The sequence below is a fragment of the Ctenocephalides felis genome, unplaced genomic scaffold (genome assembly GCF_003426905.1).
Source record: "Ctenocephalides felis isolate EL2017-DRISC unplaced genomic scaffold, ASM342690v1 CF-g0.4_SCAFFOLD_03430, whole genome shotgun sequence".
NCBI lineage: Eukaryota > Metazoa > Arthropoda > Insecta > Siphonaptera > Pulicidae > Ctenocephalides > Ctenocephalides felis.
In genome coordinates this window covers 7,501-17,500 of record NW_020539584.1, presented here as the reverse complement: position 1 = coordinate 17,500, position 10,000 = coordinate 7,501, and the positions used below count along the sequence as shown (strand labels likewise).

At 37.9% G+C, this 10,000-nt stretch overlaps 2 non-coding genes across 2 annotated transcripts; both read right to left on the bottom strand.

The window, feature by feature from the left end:
• Window positions 1-166: 166 nt before the first annotated feature.
• On the bottom strand, window positions 167-321 carry LOC113382433. The gene has a single exon (XR_003367663.1). It is a non-coding gene; the product is annotated as a 5.8S ribosomal RNA (ribosomal RNA).
• Window positions 322-990: 669 nt separating this feature from the next.
• LOC113382427 lies at window positions 991-2,917 on the bottom strand. The gene has a single exon (XR_003367658.1). It is a non-coding gene; the product is annotated as a small subunit ribosomal RNA (ribosomal RNA).
• Window positions 2,918-10,000: the final 7,083 nt, after the last annotated feature.

Below are 10,000 nucleotides of genomic sequence, written 5' to 3'. Positions count from 1 at the left end.
CACAACCCGCCGTAATCCCACAGAACGTCAACGAACGGTAATGTCCGATGTTGCAAAATGGACTGGCTCACACGTTGAGTGAATTATTTAAGAGCACGCATTTACGCGAAACTCCATCATTCGCCGGCAAGCCGTTTAAAGCAAGCGGCAGTCTGGTAATGTTATACGACCCTCAGCCAGAGGTGGTCCGGGAACAGTATCCGAGGACCGCAATGTGCGTTCGAAATGTCAATGTTCATGTATCCTGCAGTTCACATGTCGACGCGCAATTAGCTGCGTTCTTCATCGACCCACGAGCCAAGTGATCCACCGTTCAGGGTGATTTTATATATATTTATACATGTTTCAATCGTGATTCCCTCGAAATCGTTTAAGATAACTCGGGCGATTCTGAAACTAGTATGTTTATTATGGTTACAATTAGTACACCGTAAAGCTTTCGCTTTTCGGTCCGAGATACGAGACCTCGTTTCAAAATTGAAATATGAATATTTCATTGTGTGTGAGATTGAAAAATCTGCTTTCGCTGATCTTTCATTTTCTTAAAACAACGCAATGAAGCGAATGTTCAAATTCGCACAATTTGAATAAAATGTGCAGAGTATATAGAATACTAACGCAAGCGTTTACTACAATCGACTTTGAAACACTAGACTTTCATCTAGCGCCCAAAGAATTGATTGAGCTATGCGTTTAAAGTATAATATTCAAAAAGAACGCCGTTTTCACAACGAACTTCGTCATTCGCTCAGGCATCTGGCGATACCGAGCAGATATACATGGCAGTGCTCTCACACAATGCATAAGAGCGCTAAGCGGTTGTAAACCGCGTCACGCTGCTTTTGCACACTGCGCAATATTTTGCGACTAGCTCCGGTCAAACGTTAATGAAACGAATGATCCATCGTTGCGAGACGCTTTAAGATTTTATACGTCGTAGGTTATACGACATATCGCACACGTTTCATTCACTAAATAGTAAATGTACGTTAATGATCCTTCCGCAGGTTCACCTACGGAAACCTTGTTACGACTTTTACTTCCTCTAAATAATCAAGTTTGGTCATCTTCCCAGCAACATCGGCAATGTCGAAACGCTGCCGCGCACCGGTCCGAAGACCTCACTAAATAATTCAATCGGTAGTAGCGACGGGCGGTGTGTACAAAGGGCAGGGACGTAATCAACGCAAGCTTATGACTCGCGCTTACTAGGAATTCCTCGTTCATGGGGAAGAATTGCAAGCCCCAATCCCTAGCACGAAGAGGCTTCAACGGATTACCCGGACCTTTCGGCCAAGGAAAACCTGCTGATCTCTTCAGTGTAGCGCGCGTGCGGCCCAGAACATCTAAGGGCATCACAGACCTGTTATTGCTCAATTTCGTGCGACTAAATGCCACCTGTCCCTCTAAGAAGATATATTTGTACGCCGGTAGTAAGAACCACAACCAACAACGACCGAAGCCGAAGCGGAGGGTCTTTGCGATACCGGAAAGTACGCCTATTTAGCAGGCTAGAGTCTCGTTCGTTATCAGAATTAACCAGACAAATCGCTCCACCAACTAAGAACGGCCATGCACCACCACCCACCGAATCAAGAAAGAGCTCTCAATCTGTCAATCCTTCCGGTGTCCGGACCTGGTGAGGTTTCCCGTGTTGAGTCAAATTAAGCCGCAGGCTCCACTCCTTGTAGTGCCCTTCCGTCAATTCCTTTAAGTTTCAGCTTTGCAACCATACTTCCCCCGGAACCCAAAAGCTTTGGTTTCCCGGAAGCTGCCCGCCGAGTCATCGGAGGAACTTCGGCGGATCGCTAGCTGGCATCGTTTATGGTTAGAACTAGGGCGGTATCTGATCGCCTTCGAACCTCTAACTTTCGTTCTTGATTGATGAAAACACATTTGGCAAATGCTTTCGCTTCTGTCCGTCTTGCGACGATCCAAGAATTTCACCTCTAACGTCGCAATACGAATGCCCCCAGTTGTCCCTATTAATCATTACCTCGGAATTCCGAAAACCAACAAAATAGAACCGAGGTCCTATTCCATTATTCCATGCACACAATATTCAGGCGAATGAGCCTGCTTTAAGCACTCTAATTTGTTCAAAGTAAACGTACCGGCCCACCTCGACACTCGGTGAAGAGCACCGTGGTAGGATTTTGAGTTGGGCCGCCTTTTGACGGGCTAAGCCCACCGGTAGGACGTCCCACAGACATGCCAGTTGAACACCGCGAGCGGTGAACCGACAGTGTGGGACACAGATTCAACTACGAGCTTTTTAACCGCAACAACTTTAATATACGCTATTAGAGCTGGAATTACCGCGGCTGCTGGCACCAGACTGGCCCTCTAATAGATCCTCGTTAAAGGATTTAAAGTGTACTCATTCCGATTACGGGGCCTCGGATGAGTCCCGTATCGTTATTTTTCGTCACTACCTCCCCGTGCCGGGAGTGGGTAATTTGCGCGCCTGCTGCCTTCCTTGGATGTGGTAGCCGTTTCTCAGGCTCCCTCTCCGGAATCGAACCCTGATTCCCCGTTACCCGTAACAACCATGGTAGTCGCAGAAACTACCATCGACAGTTGATAAGGCAGACATTTGAAAGATGCGTCGCCGGTACTAGACCGTGCGATCAGCACAAAGTTATTCAGAGTCACCAAGTCAAACGGTGAGCAAGGCAAGCCCGCCACCGATTGGTTTTGATCTAATAAAAGCATTCCTTCCATCTCTGGTCGGAACTCTATTTGCATGTATTAGCTCTAGAATTACCACAGTTATCCAAGTAATGTGGGTACGATCTAAGGAACCATAACTGATGTAATGAGCCATTCGCGGTTTCACCTTAATGTGGCTTGCACTGAGACATGCATGGCTTAATCTTTGAGACAAGCATATACTACTGGCAGGATCAACCAGGGTGCTATATATATATAATAGCATAGTGCGTAAATGTCCCTCGGCGTCACCCGAGAGACCACACTTTGTATAGAAAAGTTCGATGAATATTTCTAAACAACGAATTTTCTTACATATATATATATCTGAGCCGTACGATATTCCCTGAACATAACGAACAGTTTACATCGCGACTAGATATTTTATATATTCTGCGCTTAACACAGAGGCTAGACCTTTAACAACCGTCGAAACGGCGGTCCGTACATGAAATTTGCGGTCCGCAGACCCAGTTAATTTCAAACAGTCTCTTTACCCTTCGTTAGATTGAAAACGTCGGGGCGAATTCATAAGAATTCATCGTTATAACTCACTTTTATTCTCGCTCGGAGAGTATTGAGTTGATAGCATTTGTATATTTGATTTTCCGCATAAGAGTCTTTGCGTCAACGACACATGCCCGCGGATATGCTGTACAGTATGGTTGAACACTTATAAATAAGGTCCAGAACCCGGCCGTAAACCGACATCCGAACATATACGGCGTATATAATTCCAGACACGGTCTACGACATTATTTAAAGTAACGCCGCTATATAGTTGATAGACTAAAAGTATCGAATATAATGTATAAAATACACCGGGGAATAATATTCGAACCTGCCTGAACAACACAGCGTACTTTAGCCTAAGCTTGCTCGCATCGCACTCGACACGACCTATCCCCCTATATAAGGCGCGCGGCCACAGCGTAAGTATTAGACTGAGTCCCAAGCGACGTGCATTTGACCTGCGGCGAGGGCCTGCTCGCGCTTACGGTGTGAATCGTCAAGACAAAAGTCTGGGAAAATTTCGAACTGCGAACCCTTATGATAGAAAAATTTTTGTCGAAAATTTTGTTAGATGTTCAAACAGTTTTATATATATGGACAATATGAATTATAGTTAATTATTGAGTTTTTAGGTGTTTTTTGGGTTTTTTTAAACTTTTGTATAAAATTATGTATTTATTGATTTTTATAGATCTCAATGAATATAAAACGAATTTATATATAGTTATATTATTTTTTATAATTATTTGTTTAAATTTTCTAATTTTACAATAAATGTTCAAACCAGTTTTCCTCGATTTTCTCTTAAACCGTAAAAGATACGAAAAAACTTTGTTCGTACGAAAGATGCAGAATAAAATTATGAATAAAATGGTATATGAATGGTTAAGTGTGTTCATATAATTTTCTCGAGATTTTCCGATTTTCCTGAAATTTTACGACGGCAACTCGCCTGTAGGCCACACCGTTCGGAATTCGAAGTTGCGATATATGGGAAAAAAACTAAGAATTTTGAGACCTTTCTAACGATGTATAATACTTTATATGTTTTCTTTACAGAAATATCGAATCGTGAGGAGTATTGCTCCAACCTAGCCGCACTTTGCATTTTGACAAGTTAACATCTACACATATTGCTCTATAACATGAAAACCGTAAAAGATACGAAAAAACTTTGTTCGTACGAAAGATGCAGAATAAAATTATGAATAAAATGGTATATGAATGGTTAAGTGTGTTCATATAATTTTCTCGAGATTTTCCGATTTTCCTGAAATTTTACGACGGCAACTCGCCTGTAGGCCACACCGTTTGGAATTCGAAGTTGCGATATATGGGAAAAAAACTAAGAATTTTGAGACCTTTCTAACGATGTATAATACTTTATATGTTTTCTTTACAGAAATATCGAATCGTGAGGAGTATTGCTCCAACCTAGCCGCACTTTGCATTTTGACAAGTTAACATCTACACATATTGCTCTATAACATGAAAACCGTAAAAGATACGAAAAAACTTTGTTCGTACGAAAGATGCAGAATAAAATTATGAATAAAATGGTATATGAATGGTTAAGTGTGTTCATATAATTTTCTCGAGATTTTCCGATTTTCCTGAAATTTTACGACGGCAACTCGCCTGTAGGCCACACCGTTTGGAATTCGAAGTTGCGATATATGGGAAAAAAACTAAGAATTTTGAGACCTTTCTAACGATGTATAATACTTTATATGTTTTCTTTACAGAAATATCGAATCGTGAGGAGTATTGCTCCAACCTAGCCGCACTTTGCATTTTGACAAGTTAACATCTACACATATTGCTCTATAACATGAAAACCGTAAAAGATACGAAAAAACTTTGTTCGTACGAAAGATGCAGAATAAAATTATGAATAAAATGGTATATGAATGGTTAAGTGTGTTCATATAATTTTCTCGAGATTTTCCGATTTTCCTGAAATTTTACGACGGCAACTCGCCTGTAGGCCACACCGTTTGGAATTCGAAGTTGCGATATATGGGAAAAAAACTAAGAATTTTGAGACCTTTCTAACGATGTATAATACTTTATATGTTTTCTTTACAGAAATATCGAATCGTGAGGAGTATTGCTCCAACCTAGCCGCACTTTGCATTTTGACAAGTTAACATCTACACATATTGCTCTATAACATGAAAACCGTAAAAGATACGAAAAAACTTTGTTCGTACGAAAGATGCAGAATAAAATTATGAATAAAATGGTATATGAATGGTTAAGTGTGTTCATATAATTTTCTCGAGATTTTCCGATTTTCCTGAAATTTTACGACGGCAACTCGCCTGTAGGCCACACCGTTTGGAATTCGAAGTTGCGATATATGGGAAAAAAACTAAGAATTTTGAGACCTTTCTAACGATGTATAATACTTTATATGTTTTCTTTACAGAAATATCGAATCGTGAGGAGTATTGCTCCAACCTAGCCGCACTTTGCATTTTGACAAGTTAACATCTACACATATTGCTCTATAACATGAAAACCGTAAAAGATACGAAAAAACTTTGTTCGTACGAAAGATGCAGAATAAAATTATGAATAAAATGGTATATGAATGGTTAAGTGTGTTCATATAATTTTCTCGAGATTTTCCGATTTTCCTGAAATTTTACGACGGCAACTCGCCTGTAGGCCACACCGTTTGGAATTCGAAGTTGCGATATATGGGAAAAAAACTAAGAATTTTGAGACCTTTCTAACGATGTATAATACTTTATATGTTTTCTTTACAGAAATATCGAATCGTGAGGAGTATTGCTCCAACCTAGCCGCACTTTGCATTTTGACAAGTTAACATCTACACATATTGCTCTATAACATGAAAACCGTAAAAGATACGAAAAAACTTTGTTCGTACGAAAGATGCAGAATAAAATTATGAATAAAATGGTATATGAATGGTTAAGTGTGTTCATATAATTTTCTCGAGATTTTCCGATTTTCCTGAAATTTTACGACGGCAACTCGCCTGTAGGCCACACCGTTTGGAATTCGAAGTTGCGATATATGGGAAAAAAACTAAGAATTTTGAGACCTTTCTAACGATGTATAATACTTTATATGTTTTCTTTACAGAAATATCGAATCGTGAGGAGTATTGCTCCAACCTAGCCGCACTTTGCATTTTGACAAGTTAACATCTACACATATTGCTCTATAACATGAAAACCGTAAAAGATACGAAAAAACTTTGTTCGTACGAAAGATGCAGAATAAAATTATGAATAAAATGGTATATGAATGGTTAAGTGTGTTCATATAATTTTCTCGAGATTTTCCGATTTTCCTGAAATTTTACGACGGCAACTCGCCTGTAGGCCACACCGTTTGGAATTCGAAGTTGCGATATATGGGAAAAAAACTAAGAATTTTGAGACCTTTCTAACGATGTATAATACTTTATATGTTTTCTTTACAGAAATATCGAATCGTGAGGAGTATTGCTCCAACCTAGCCGCACTTTGCATTTTGACAAGTTAACATCTACACATATTGCTCTATAACATGAAAACCGTAAAAGATACGAAAAAACTTTGTTCGTACGAAAGATGCAGAATAAAATTATGAATAAAATGGTATATGAATGGTTAAGTGTGTTCATATAATTTTCTCGAGATTTTCCGATTTTCCTGAAATTTTACGACGGCAACTCGCCTGTAGGCCACACCGTTGGAATTCGAAGTTGCGATATATGGGAAAAAAACTAAGAATTTTGAGACCTTTCTAACGATGTATAATACTTTATATGTTTTCTTTACAGAAATATCGAATCGTGAGGAGTATTGCTCCAACCTAGCCGCACTTTGCATTTTGACAAGTTAACATCTACACATATTGCTCTATAACATGAAAACCGTAAAAGATACGAAAAAACTTTGTTCGTACGAAAGATGCAGAATAAAATTATGAATAAAATGGTATATGAATGGTTAAGTGTGTTCATATAATTTTCTCGAGATTTTCCGATTTTCCTGAAATTTTACGACGGCAACTCGCCTGTAGGCCACACCGTTTGGAATTCGAAGTTGCGATATATGGGAAAAAAACTAAGAATTTTGAGACCTTTCTAACGATGTATAATACTTTATATGTTTTCTTTACAGAAATATCGAATCGTGAGGAGTATTGCTCCAACCTAGCCGCACTTTGCATTTTGACAAGTTAACATCTACACATATTGCTCTATAACATGAAAACCGTAAAAGATACGAAAAAACTTTGTTCGTACGAAAGATGCAGAATAAAATTATGAATAAAATGGTATATGAATGGTTAAGTGTGTTCATATAATTTTCTCGAGATTTTCCGATTTTCCTGAAATTTTACGACGGCAACTCGCCTGTAGGCCACACCGTTTGGAATTCGAAGTTGCGATATATGGGAAAAAAACTAAGAATTTTGAGACCTTTCTAACGATGTATAATACTTTATATGTTTTCTTTACAGAAATATCGAATCGTGAGGAGTATTGCTCCAACCTAGCCGCACTTTGCATTTTGACAAGTTAACATCTACACATATTGCTCTATAACATGAAAACCGTAAAAGATACGAAAAAACTTTGTTCGTACGAAAGATGCAGAATAAAATTATGAATAAAATGGTATATGAATGGTTAATTGTGTTCATATAATTTTCTCGAGATTTTTCGATTTTCCTGAAATTTTACGACGGCAACTCGCCTGTAGGCCACACCGTTTGGAATTCGAAGTTGCGATATATGGGAAAAAAACTAAGAATTTTGAGACCTTTCTAACGATGTATAATACTTTATATGTTTTCTTTACACAAATATCGAATCGTGAGGAGTATTGCTCCAACCTAGCCGCACTTTGCATTTTGACAAGTTAACATCTACACATATTGCTCTATAACATGAAAACCGTAAAAGATACGAAAAAACTTTGTTCGTACGAAAGATGCAGAATAAAATTATGAATAAAATGGTATATGAATGGTTAAGTGTGTTCATATAATTTTCTCGAGATTTTCCGATTTTCCTGAAATTTTACGACGGCAACTCGCCTGTAGGCCACACCGTTTGGAATTCGAAGTTGCGATATATGGGAAAAAAACTAAGAATTTTGAGACCTTTCTAACGATGTATAATACTTTATATGTTTTCTTTACAGAAATATCGAATCGTGAGGAGTATTGCTCCAACCTAGCCGCACTTTGCATTTTGACAAGTTAACATCTACACATATTGCTCTATAACATGAAAACCGTAAAAGATACGAAAAAACTTTGTTCGTACGAAAGATGCAGAATAAAATTATGAATAAAATGGTATATGAATGGTTAAGTGTGTTCATATAATTTTCTCGAGATTTTCCGATTTTCCTGAAATTTTACGACGGCAACTCGCCTGTAGGCCACACCGTTTGGAATTCGAAGTTGCGATATATGGGAAAAAAACTAAGAATTTTGAGACCTTTCTAACGATGTATAATACTTTATATGTTTTCTTTACAGAAATATCGAATCGTGAGGAGTATTGCTCCAACCTAGCCGCACTTTGCATTTTGACAAGTTAACATCTACACATATTGCTCTATAACATGAAAACCGTAAAAGATACGAAAAAACTTTGTTCGTACGAAAGATGCAGAATAAAATTATGAATAAAATGGTATATGAATGGTTAAGTGTGTTCATATAATTTTCTCGAGATTTTCCGATTTTCCTGAAATTTTACGACGGCAACTCGCCTGTAGGCCACACCGTTTGGAATTCGAAGTTGCGATATATGGGAAAAAAACTAAGAATTTTGAGACCTTTCTAACGATGTATAATACTTTATATGTTTTCTTTACAGAAATATCGAATCGTGAGGAGTATTGCTCCAACCTAGCCGCACTTTGCATTTTGACAAGTTAACATCTACACATATTGCTCTATAACATGAAAACCGTAAAAGATACGAAAAAACTTTGTTCGTACGAAAGATGCAGAATAAAATTATGAATAAAATGGTATATGAATGGTTAAGTGTGTTCATATAATTTTCTCGAGATTTTCCGATTTTCCTGAAATTTTACGACGGCAACTCGCCTGTAGGCCACACCGTTTGGAATTCGAAGTTGCGATATATGGGAAAAAAACTAAGAATTTGAGACCTTTCTAACGATGTATAATACTTTATATGTTTTCTTTACAGAAATATCGAATCGTGAGGAGTATTGCTCCAACCTAGCCGCACTTTGCATTTTGACAAGTTAACATCTACACATATTGCTCTATAACATGAAAACCGTAAAAGATACGAAAAAAACTTTGTTCGTACGAAAGATGCAGAATAAAATTATGAATAAAATGGTATATGAATGGTTAAGTTGTTCATATAATTTTCTCGAGATTTTCCGATTTTCCTGAAATTTTACGACGGCAACTCGCCTGTAGGCCACACCGTTTGGAATTCGAAGTTGCGATATATGGGAAAAAACTAAGAATTTTGAGACCTTTCTAACGATGTATAATACTTTATATGTTTTCTTTACAGAAATATCGAATCGTGAGGAGTATTGCTCCAACCTAGCCGCACTTTGCATTTTGACAAGTTAACATCTACACATATTGCTCTATAACATGAAAACCGTAAAAGATACGAAAAAACTTTGTTCGTACGAAAGATGCAGAATAAAATTATGAATAAAATGGTATATGAATGGTTAAGTGTGTTCATATAATTTTCTCGAGATTTTCCGATTTTCCTGAAATTTACGACGGCAAC